This window comes from Phaseolus vulgaris, chromosome 2 (assembly GCF_051622355.1).
Source record: "Phaseolus vulgaris cultivar YP4 chromosome 2, ASM5162235v1, whole genome shotgun sequence".
NCBI lineage: Eukaryota > Viridiplantae > Streptophyta > Magnoliopsida > Fabales > Fabaceae > Phaseolus > Phaseolus vulgaris.
In genome coordinates this window covers 35,861,700-35,874,820 of record NC_143499.1, presented here as the reverse complement: position 1 = coordinate 35,874,820, position 13,121 = coordinate 35,861,700, and positions in this window count along the sequence as shown.

The window sequence follows — 13,121 nt, the reverse complement described above, 5'->3', positions numbered from 1 at the left end:
TTCTTTGTATAATGACATCTTTTAGACTAGTTGTATTTTTTTATGTATACATTTGCATTAGGCTTATAAGAGTCACTTTATAAATGTATACACGTCTTATAGTTTGATTTCATCTTATTCTCTAATTATCTTGCTTTTAGTGCTTATAATGCTCAAATTACCTATGTTTTAATATTGCTTTTATTTATGTTATAATGTTGTTTATGTTATATGATCTTATCTTATTCTTTTTTATCTCATATATTTCTCTTATACATATTGTTTTCAAATGACTAAAATAGTTTAACATGCCTAAAACATACAAGCATGCTTTTATTAAGATTGTAAAAATGACCTTACTTTATACAAACATTGTTTTATAAACTCTGAAAAAAAAACTCTTAAATAAATGTAATTTTATGCTATAAAAGAATACAATTTTTTTTTTTATGATATGAAGTTTTCACTCCTTTTTTTCTCTAATCAACACATTTTTACTTGTATGTTTTTTTTTAGCTTTGATCAAAAGCACATTTACTCAATTTTCATATATCTAATACCTTTTTCAAAAACCAAGTAATATAAACAACTAGTTAGATAAACACAAAACTTTCTACTTTCCCTAAAAAAAAACTTATATTATTTATCATAATGGGAGATTCTTAAGGTATAATAAGACACAATTTCTAATTTTAAAGTTATGGCCCCACACACCCATATTTTGATAATAACATATAATAATAATATGTTTTTATTTGTTTTATAATTTACCTAGTGTCAAACAGGTATTAAACAAAGTATAATATAATAAAAATAGTTTATATATATACAAATTTAAACAAAGTTTTTAAAGATTAGACAAAACATTAGATGCATATCAAAGACAAAAAAAATAATATCATAACAAAACACATACAAAATAGTTTGCATGGTCCTTTGAAGTTTTAGAAGAAGATGTAAGACAAGTACTTTAGACATAGGCTACAAGTGCTTAACATTGGACACATTATTGTGATGTAAGAACATCAATGAGTTATGAAGTTGACCAAGAACAAATCCCAAGGATTATTCTAGCACAATGAACCAACCATTGGAGTTTGTATGCTCAATATGGTGCAACCAAAATAGTTGAGAAAAAGATTACCATTTATACAACACTTTGAGTGCAATAACTATAGATGTTTGCATAAAGTTAAACATAATTATGAAAAGGCTTTAGCTATAACATGCAAGCTACATGGTCCAATTTAGGACTTCTATAGAAGAAAGTGTTTCCTTGTAGAAATGAATGTATGAAATGAAATACACGCAACTTATGTGAATGTTACATGAAAAAAGAGAATCAAAGCTTCAAATGCTCATAATATTAGTGCATCTAATAAATGACCTAAAGAGAGTTAGTATGTAAACACTTATTTGTATATCCTCTCATATAGAGTTTTTCCTTGTAAACCAACAACTATATGTTGTATAGACATGAATGGATTTGTGTACTTAGTTAGAAGGGGCGTTGCGTACTTAGACTCAATCTCCTGGAGAGATTAGCTAGTAATCAAAAGTGATTTGGTATACTTGGTGTAAGTCATAAGTGATAGTGATAATACTTATAATCAAGTTTTGATTAATAAAATCCTTTTAGTTGGCAAGAGAGAATTGGATGAAATGTTCATTGGTGTTCTCTATTACTCAATTCTTTTACTTTGGGTTGTCTCCTTAAGATGTTTGTGAAATCATTGTGAAATTATTTTAAAATCATCAAACAACTAACCCCTATCAATGTGTGATAAACTTATTTGTGAAATTTTTTTTAAGTTTTTTAAGCTTTATTCAAACTCACCTCCCCTTTTAAATTCAACATTTTTTTCACTCATAAGAAGGTAAAAAAAATCTTAAATGCATTATGAAAAACAATTTAAGGAGAATTTTTTTATTTTACTTAAATACAAAGATCATTCGATAAGAGAGGTAAACCCAATTCCACTATATAGAATACATTCCTATACATTTAAGTATTGGTGTATTTTTTCAAGTACCATCATTTGTCACAAAAGGAAGGAAGATTAACCACCGTGAGAAGGACATGTTGAACTTCTTTAAGGTATAATTATATTAGGTGTTCTTTCTTAATAAGAAAAAATTGAATTTTGGTATATGTTTAATATGAATTAATTTTAGGCTTAATATTTTACTTCATTCCATTATTATTCAAGTTTTTGTCATTCGCTCCACTATATTAAAAAATTTTAATTTGTTCTCACCTTTTTAAAAACAACAAGTCAATTTAGATTCTCTAATATAATTGATAGAAATTTTGTTAATAGAGTGGAAACATGTGCAAATGTGGTAAGAGTGTTGATGAGGTGTTGGTTAAGGGAGATGACATTGAAACTTGATGGAGTTTTGGGTGAAGTTATCTTTATCCTTTAAACTATCAGAGTTCTTTGCCTTTTCAAAAATTTCTCATTTTAGGGTTTCCATTGACGTTGGTGTGAGAATATTTTTTACTTTCAATCATCTGCTTGTAGCCACCATCAAAATTTGGGAATCAGTAGTGGCACAAGATTGAATTCATATATTGCTTCTGTTGAATCTAGAACCATATTATTTAATGAATCCAACAATTCTACATGTTCGATTAAAGAAATTTGATGATCTCTTGAAGACCCATGATTCATTAAGATGTAGATAATTCTTGTATGGTCTGTAATATGTAGGATGAATGTTGTAAGTTTTTGTTCCTTGACTTGATCTAGTGTTGCAAGAAAGCTCATCCAAATCATGAAGAACTTTTCTTGACAATTGGGTAACAATTTAATTGATTGAAATATGTTTTAATCCATTATTCAATCAATTAAAATGTTCCTGGTTAGCTTGGTAATTAAATATTTTAATCAATTAAACTAACGAATTAATCAATTAAAATTACTTGAAAACTTAGCAATTATGATCTTTTCATTTTAATCAATTAAACCGATATTTTAATTGAATAAAATCATTTAATGCTTAACCTGTGTTTTTGATCTTCTTAGTTTAATCGATTAAATTGAGCTTTTAATTAATTAAAATAATTTATTCTTTGAAGGATTCATTTGTTTTTTTGAATTGTTCCTTTTTAATTAATTAAAACGACAAATTAATCAATTAAAATCACTTACAAGTAATTTTAACATATTAAAATAAACTTTAATCTATTAAACTTTTAGTGATTCCTTTGAAATTTTATTTTAATCAATTAAAGAGGTTTTCATTGAATAAAATAATTAGACTATGATTTTATAGACTTCTCTCTTATAAAATCCAAAAATGTGGAAATAACATTCTCTTGAAGTTTTCTTTTTAAGTAAAAAATTATCAATATCTTGGTTAAAGAAGAAAATTCAGTTTTTCACCTAGTGTATTTTACTATTGTTGTTCTTATCTTTGTCTAAGTGATATTATTCTTATTTATGCTATGATTTTATGTGTTTATATAGTGATTTGGATAAGGTTTTCAAGTTGATTTTGTAATAGAGTGTTACAAGGTGTAAAATCAAGTCTTGTAGACTGAGGTTATTGTGTGATTTTCTTCCATTATTTTGTTGAGTGTTTGTAAAACTTGAAAATCTATATACATTACAAGAAAAAATTAGTTTTAGTAACAAAAGATTAATGATAAATATAAGATTTGTCACTATTTATATATTATTTGTGACTATTTTTTTATTGTCACTAATATTGTTTATAATAGTGACAAAACTAAAAAATATCACAATAAGTATATTAAAATTAGTGATAAAGATCAAATTTGTCACTATTTATCTATTATTTGTGACTACTCATTTTATTTGTCACAAATGTTATTTATAATAGTGACAAAATTAAGAAATATCACAATAACTATATTAAAAGGTTAAGAACACATCATAAATAATTACTAAAAAATATTTAATATTTTTTATAATAAGAATATAATTAATATAAATTTATTAAATATTTATAAATTAATAGTTATTTTTATCAATGATAAATTATTAATTATTAGTATGTTATAATATGTCTAACATTATTTTCATTTTATGGTAATATAATTACCAGTGATAAGTATAAAAATTATGACTATTTTTTTAATTTGTCACAAAAAGTTAAAAAATAATTGTTCTACTTTAGATTTGAACTCAAAATCCTTTAATGAAAAAAAAATCAATATTTCCATTATACCACTTCAGAATTATCACAAAGTTTGTATCAATAATAATATGTCATAAATTTATTACCAAAAAAATATTAAATTTATGTTATTTTATATTTAAATGTATGATCTTATTTTTCATAAGTCAATATTATTTTTATTTTGTGATAATGCAATTAATAGTGTTATATATAAAATTTGTTACTATTTATATATTAGTTGTGACTATATTTTAAGTTGTCATTATTTGTGTATTAGTTGTGACTATATTTTAAGTTGTCACTATTTGTATATTAGTTGTGACTATATTTTAAGTTGTCACTATTTATATATTAGTTGTTACTATATTTTAAGTTGTCACTATTTGCATATTACTTGTGACTATATTTAAAGTTGTCACTATTTGTATATTACTTGTGACTATTTTTAAGTTGTCACTAAATTTTTATTAAAAATAAAAAATATACATGTTATAAATAATTATTTATTAATATAAAATACCATATGATAAATTTATTTTTCTTTCAATAAAAATATAATTAATAAAAAAATTATTGAATTTTTATAAATTAATAATGATTATTTAATATAAAATATCATATAATACTGACTTCATTATTATTATATCACTAGTAATTGTGAAAAAATATTAAATTTTGTCTATTTTAAATTTGAACCCATAATCTTTTATTAAAGAGACAATTTTATTTTCATTGTGTCACTTTAGAATTACAATACTTATTTTGACACGGTCGGTCACTAAGATCTATTAACAATTTAAAAAATTATACAACTAATTTGTTAAAGTAAAAAAGAAAAAATATAATCAGAATTCATTAAATTATAGAATAAATAATTAAAAATACATAATTCGTCGGTCAACAATTTTTTTTTTATCTTTTCTTTTCAATTTAACACTATTTTTATTTGACTATGTTCTTCTTTTTTCTTCATACTTTATAAATGATATAGACTTGTACTATTTATTAAATTTTATCTCTTTCTAGAAATAAATATAATTATAAAATATAAATGATTAAGTACAAAGTTTGTTATTATGTATAAATGCATAAATATAGAGGATAATGAATCAATCTCTATTTGTAGGCTTTTAGTTATAATTGGTTAAAATATTCAAAAATAAGTTTGAAACTTATAATTTAGTCACTTATAACTAAATCGGTTATCATGTATTATTCTCCGCATATGTTGAAAGAAGGTATATCTTCAAATATCTCAGAGTTAAGATACGAATAAGAGATTAGTATTTAAGCTTATTGTGAGAAAAATACAATTATTCTCTTTGAAATTAAGTTTATCAATATTGTCAATGTTGTCTTACAAAAATATGCAGTGAAGTTTGTCATTAACATCATAATATATAATATAAAATTATTTAATTGTAATTATTATTTTAGTGTAGACCTTATAATATATTTAAATAATAAAATATAAATATAATTATATTTAAGTTAATATATAATCAACGCTTATTGTTAAATAAAATAAGACAATTAAGTATTACTTTATTAAAAATATATAAAAATGTAACCTCATTTATTAAAATAAGAAATTATAAATTTATTTAAAAAATTAAAAATATATAATTTTATTAAAAGATTATGAAAAATAAATATTTTTTAAGAATATTTTACATGTTTGAGTAACATGTAAAATGATTTATAATGAGATAATTATATTTTTTAAATTAAATTATAAAAAAGACATGTTTTTTAAAGTAAACTTGAAGATAAACTATTGTTACTTTGTACTTCTTATATGGATTCATCACATATGTAATCCTAGGATTACACCTCTCCTCAACATTACTCAAAAACTCATGTTTGTATGTTTGTGAATATCTAAAACTGAACCAGTTGTTTTTGTAAGATGTCTAATTTGAATAATAATAATAATATTAATAAAATTAATAATATAAATAATATTAAATATATGAATATTATTAATAATTTTTATATTCTTAATTATATTAATATTGATAATCATATTAATAAGTATAACAATAATTATAACATAACAACAAAACTTCACGAGGATACCACAACAAAGGAACAACTATCCCATTCAAAGATGATAATTAACATTTCACACAAATCTATAATGAAAGCCACATAAACATAATATTTAAACTTTATAATATTTAAATAACTAACCAATGAAATCATTTCATTAATATCCACCTGAACAAACATTGGCACATCATTACTACATTGCTACATTGCCTTCTTCCGTTAAGCAATTTAACAACATACACGGAAATGACTACACTCATGTTTTTTTTTTAAATACCCAAAACTAAGAATATTAAAAATAGTGGAGTAAAATTTTAAAAATAATAAAATAATATAAACTTTTTGTACCGATCGGTACCGGACAAGCCATGTTACTCGATCTCGGTGACCGACCGACCGCATTAATATATATTAAAGATACTCAATAAATGACCGCAATGATAATTATGAAAACTTCTTACGAATTATGATTATGTCCTACCAAATCCAAGTCACGTCAATATACCAATATACCTCCATATGAATCAATTAACAACTTATATTTGACTCATCACAACAATGATCCATGACTAAACACTAAATAAACCCTAAGGTATGCTTTAATTAACTTTCACTATACACTCTTTATACATAGTACTTATTTGATCTCGTCGGAGTATCGTTTTCAAGTCAACCCCGATCGAACACCAACAATTAAAGGAGGAGACTGAAGAGAGGAGCGAGGGGACGACTAGTACCTCAACAATTGTACAATCAGATTAAAGTATTATATAGACTTACTTCATCTATACATATATAATTTCAAATAACAATTTTTTTAGTCAAAATACTTTTTTTTGAAAACAAGTGAATACGGTATTCACTTAAATGCACAACTTAAGGAATAAAAGTTACCTTCTTTCTCAATTGCATATTCTCAAAACTTTCCTTTCTCTCCTTTGTTTTCCACACTATTCTCGTGACTAACCAATATTTTTCTTAATTATCGTAAATTATAATCATTATTATTTTGTTCTATCCTCTTAATCATTTTAACTCTTTCTTTGAATTAAATTCAATAGTTTTTTAAAATTTATTGAGAATGAAAAATAATCTTAAAAAATCATTTTGATAAATTAATTACAGCTTAACTGATTAATTTAACTTTATATTTTAAGGAAGTCAAACAATTATTTATCTCATATAATGCATAAACTAATATAGGAAGAAAGAATAAAACCACTTTATTCCTCACTTGGGTTTTACGTTTTAAGTTACTTTTGTCCATTCAGATTCCGCTGCTATATGATTCTACTACTATGAAACAAAAAAAAATCATTTTATTTATTATCCAATTTGAATCATATTCACAATTTAACTTTAGTTTCATGTTTTAGCTATGTAAAACTAAAACTAACAATACCAGTATAATTCGGAAAGTTTAGATTTTTTTGGGTATTTTTTAAAAAGCCATTGAAATGAATAATTTTTTTAATTTTTTTAAATAGAGATAAATTGTGTTTTAAAAATAACTTTAATTAAGAAGTTATATTTCAAAAATATAAATTTAATACAAAATCTATTAAATAAGAGTTTTTTAAATAATAGAAAGAATGTTTTGAAACACAACTACAATCAAAAGAAAATAAATTAAACTAAAATTACTTTTGAAGTGAGCTTCTAAAAAAGTCATGACTTTTGTTTTTTAAATTAAATATTAAAAATAAAAATTATGTTTTAAAACATGATTTTATTTTATTATTAAAAATTGTATTTTAAAATTGTTTCGATACGACTAATTAAACAATCACAATTGTCAATTCATCGGTGAAACTCTCAAACGGTTTAAGATTCACAGATTCACACACTCACTTGGCTTAGTTAGTCTAATTCCTTCTTGATTGTCATTTCTTGTTCCAATTAATGATCCTATTAAATTTTCATGTATCACACTCTCAACCACATTGAATATGGATTCAACACATTTTCTTTTCCAACCCAGGTCTAATTCACTTCACTGTTTTAATCTTTAAACACAAAGTCTGATTAATATTTTTTCCGCAATTCATATTAATAATGCAGTTTTTATAATTATTATTTAAGAAAAAGATAAAAAGAAAAAAAAAACAACTCAACAATTAAATTAAAACTGAGAATAACTTAAAAATAAAAATCCTAAGCAAATTAAACAACGGAAAGGAAATAACTAAAAATAAGCAAACTAAACAATTGAAAAATATAAGCAATTTAAAACACTGAAAATAAATAACTAGAAAGATAAAATCATGTTTTTGTTTTGTTTTATGCTCAGTCTTCTCTTCTTAGAAATTCATCCAACTCTGTATTAAATTCCTCATCTACAGTTGTAGATGGTCATGCTTCATCTATTGGACCTACCCCTTGAAAAAATTAGTACCTACCCCCAAGTCATGCTACCTAAACTCCAAAATGATCTGAAGACATACCGTGGTTGGGTTGCCCTTAATTACGTAATTTTGGAACGCTCAACTCGCTTAGGCAAGATGTCTCACACCCAAGCGAGACTGACATGGCATGTGTATAAGTGAAATCTCGCCAAGCAAGATTTGCCTTGCTTGAGCGAGATTGCTCCAAAGAGAACCTTTTTTCAAATACTTAACTCAATTAGGAGAGCTATATCTCGTCCAAGCGAGTTTCCCTACACAAAAATTTATAAATTTATGCAAAAATCATAAATTTTATCAACTATTATCAAAAGAAAAATTAAAATAAAAAAATTTAATAGTAAGTTAATAAAATATATATTGGGGCATGACCACTTAGATATTATCTTTCCAGGAAAAGTATCAATCTGTAATTAAATAACAACACAGATTGGCCAATATGAAAATTTCTTTCCAAAATCTTCTTGTCATGATATTTCTTTGTGCGTTCCTTATAAATTTTCAAGGAACTATATGCATTTAATCTCATCTCCTCAAGTTTTTGAATTTGAAGTTTTCTCCTCCCCAACAACTTTAGCATCTAAATCTAACATTTTCAATTCCCAATATGTCTTATGTTCCAATTTCACTAGAAGATGACATGCTTTCCCATAGATCAACTGAAATGGAGAAAAAGCAAAAGGGGTTTTATATGCAGTCTTATAAGCCCACAGGGCTTTATCAAGCTTGATTGACCAATCTTTTTTGGATGAAGCCACTGTTTTCTCTAAAATTTTCTTTATTCTCTAATTTTTATATTGGTTTGTCTAATAACACATACTACGTTCAATTCTCAATCAGCTTATTGAGTTTCATTATGTTGACTAACGCTACAAGTTACAATACAAGTATTCTTTCAAAACATAGTACTCCTTGCTAACCCGTTGAGTATATCTTTGGAGCGTAGTCACTCTTGAATAAATCATCAAGTATTTTTTCAGAACATAGTCACTCCTGGATAACCTGTCAAGTATTGTTTAAACACTTAGTCACTCCTAGCTAAAAACCTAAGTATTCTTTTTAAACGTAGTCATACTTAGCTAACCTACTTAGTATTCTTTTAACAAATAATCACTCCTAGTTAAGACAAGTTTTGTCTCAAGAGTTATCTAAAAGATCACTAAAGTTGCTCACTAGAGAGGGCAATATCTTTCGAGATGTACAAAGTTTATGCCATTTACTACTTTGCTAATGAACACAACAATTTTTTTACAAAGCTTTTAGAACACACAAAATATTAGCATCAATTTGGAACTTTGCAAATTATGGCTCATATTATTTGTTATTTGCTTTGAAGAAAAGGACTGTTTTGAATCATTTTCTAGTAGTTGAGCAACTTCATCTCATATGATAGTTGCATATGAGCAATTTGAATGTAGATGATGCATTAAATTCACTTCATACATGCATTAAATCCTTTTCTCCTTTTAAAGAAATATCCTTATTTTTCTTTGGTCAGAGTGTCTTTACTTCAAATTGTGTGAATCACAAAATCTTACAAGTTAGACAGTATTTTCCAGAGTTGACAAAGTAAGCATTAGGGAGTTGTTGGAGCATAGCGTCTTTAGGTCATTTTTCAAAAGATCATTGATGTGACATATGCTTTTATGGATCTTCTTGAAACACGAAGGAAACAAACTTTCCTAGCAACATAGAATAAGCATAAAAAGATTTTCATAAAGTACAACATTAGTTTAAGACTATGTGTATATCATCTTAGTTTTGTCTTCTAGACGAAGCATAATCATATTGTATACTTTGTTGTTTAACAATACTTAATCAGCATATGAATGGTTGAATTTTTCTCTAACAATAAACACTGACATGTCGAAAGAATAAATATCAAAATAAGAAAGTTAAATTAAATCCAAAATACCAATTTTCTTCTAATAACCACCATAAGATTTTTTTTCCACCATATTTTTTTTTTCAATCGTGCCATTTAGTTGGTTATTTTACTAGTTGAACCAATTGTGCAAAGTTTGGGTGATATTATTACGAAGTGGACTTTAAGCCTAACTCAACCCCATAAAACCGGCTCATAGGGTTGAGGTCTGCACCCATTTATATATTATGAAATGTCCTTATCTCTAGTCGATGTGGGATCTCCAACACACCCCCCTCACGCCGAGAGTGATAGATAGAAGTTCGTGCGTGGGACTATATATTTTGGGTGGTCCGATAGCGGGTGGCCTGATAAGCCCAACAAATACTCGCTAGGATAGGCTCGAAAATGGCTCTGATACCATATTAAGAAGTGGACTTTAAGCCTAACTCAACCCCATAAAACCGGCTCATGAAGTTGAGGTTTGCACCCACTTATATACAATGAAAGGCTCTAATCCCTACACCCCCCTCACGCCGAGACTGTCAACTCGTGCGTGGGACTATATATTTTGGGTGGTCCGATAGCGGCCCGATAGCGGGTGGCACAATAGGCCCAACACAAACACTCGCTAGGATAGGCTCGAAATGACTTTGATACCATATTACGAAGTGGACTTTAAGCCTAACTCAACCCCATAAAACCGGCTCATAGGGTTGAGATCTGCACCCATTTATATATTATGAAATGTCCTTATCTCTAGTCGATGTGGGATCTCCAACAGATATGTCAAAAAAAAACTTTCTATCTTTTAAATTATGGATTAGGTTATTCTTCTTTAAAAGTAAAGGAGAATGACTCGATGACCTTATGGAACCTAATAAAGTATATTGTTTGTCTAATGAAGAGGAACATTAATATTTGGATTTCCTATATTTTCTTTGTTGCATCTTCCAAGCTTTAAAATTGGCCCAAACTTAGTACCACTAAAATATAAGATATTTGTTTTGAGGATTAGAGGAGGAGAACAATTCCATGAAGATGAAGAAGCATTCTTACTAGATGAAGGTTGGTTGGTTGATTGTTTGGTGGATGTAGAAAGAGTTACCATGATAAAGGTGAAAACTTAAGGAGAATGAAGAAAAAAATTGTAGAGTAAGAAGGAGATGAAGGTTTGAGAAAGGTGAAAGTAAAAAATGGGATAGAAAGAAGGTTTATAAGTTGATAAACTTTAAAAAAAAAATACGTGAAAATTTTTTTGGGTAATTCATTATCACACAATAAATGGTTAAAAAAATCATTTTTATTTATGGCAAAATTTTAGAGAAATAAGAAAACTAATTTTGTATATTTTCCATATATTGTCAGAAATGGTACAATAATGATTATGGATTCAATGCATGATTTGATTGAGTGAAACAAAGAAACATCAAGTAATTGAAATGGATGAAACAGTAAAAAGGACTTTTAAATATGTCTATAATGGGAAGTTAATAAATATGGTTGAGAAAAGGTGATAATTTTCTCTAGAAGTTCAAAAATTATATTCTTTTAGGGATATTTGAATAGAGAAGTTAAGAATTAGGAATATATAGAAAGAGGAGTTATACAAACACTAATTGATAAACTCGTAAAAGTTTTCCATTTATAGTTTTATAGTCTTTTTTCCCTTCTGCAATTCCATCTTTCTTATAATGTTCTATTTAAAAAGCATTTGAAAACTTATTTTAATCGTATTAAAACATCTACACGAAATCAATTTTATATACAACAAGTATTCAAAGATTTTTCACTTTTTATAAAAGCAATGAACAAAATGTACGTTTCATAGTTATAAACAAAATCAAACATGTTTATTCAATTTGGTTTTAGAAATTGATTGGGTTGATTAAATATGTTTAGTTTATGTGATTTTAGTGAATGTATAAGAATTTTAAAATATTCAAAATGAAAATGAAAATTATAATATTGTTAACCTAAGTAAAAGAACCTTATAATGTTTATTTGTTTTGATCCTTGAAAATTCACATTCATCCGTATAACAAATTTAATAGAAAATAAAATTCAATATTTGGGATGAAGAACAATAATGAACAAATTATGTTTTGTAGCATTTGATTTAACTTTGAAAAATATTATGAGAGATCAAAATAAATTTAATAATGAAAAATCTCTCAAAAGTGATTTTAAACCAATTTCATCACTAGTGAGAAAATGATGAAGATATGATATTGTTAAGTCACCAATCAATTTCTAAAAGTTTGTGGATGAATTAAAACTAATAAATACCATTTTATTATTTGTTAGGTCAAGTGATCTTTAAATAACATTATGTTGATTTTCTTTTATGCTTATTTTCTTCAAATATTATGTTGATTTTCTTTTTGTTTTTCTCTATTTCACATTCTCTTAATTTTGTGTTCAATGAAATGCAGATTAATAATTATTTTTTGAATTAGATGTTATTAAAATTATACAACTAGTACCACTTCTACATTCCATCTAATTTTTTAATGTAATCTAACATACCTTATTAATATTAGTTCATTCCATAATCCTTTATACTTAAAATTGTAATCCATAACTTTTTCCAGTATTTGTTTTTGCAAATTTAATGATCTAATATGATTTCATGGTAAATTCTCCATGCACTTTCATACCTTCTCTTGCATCTC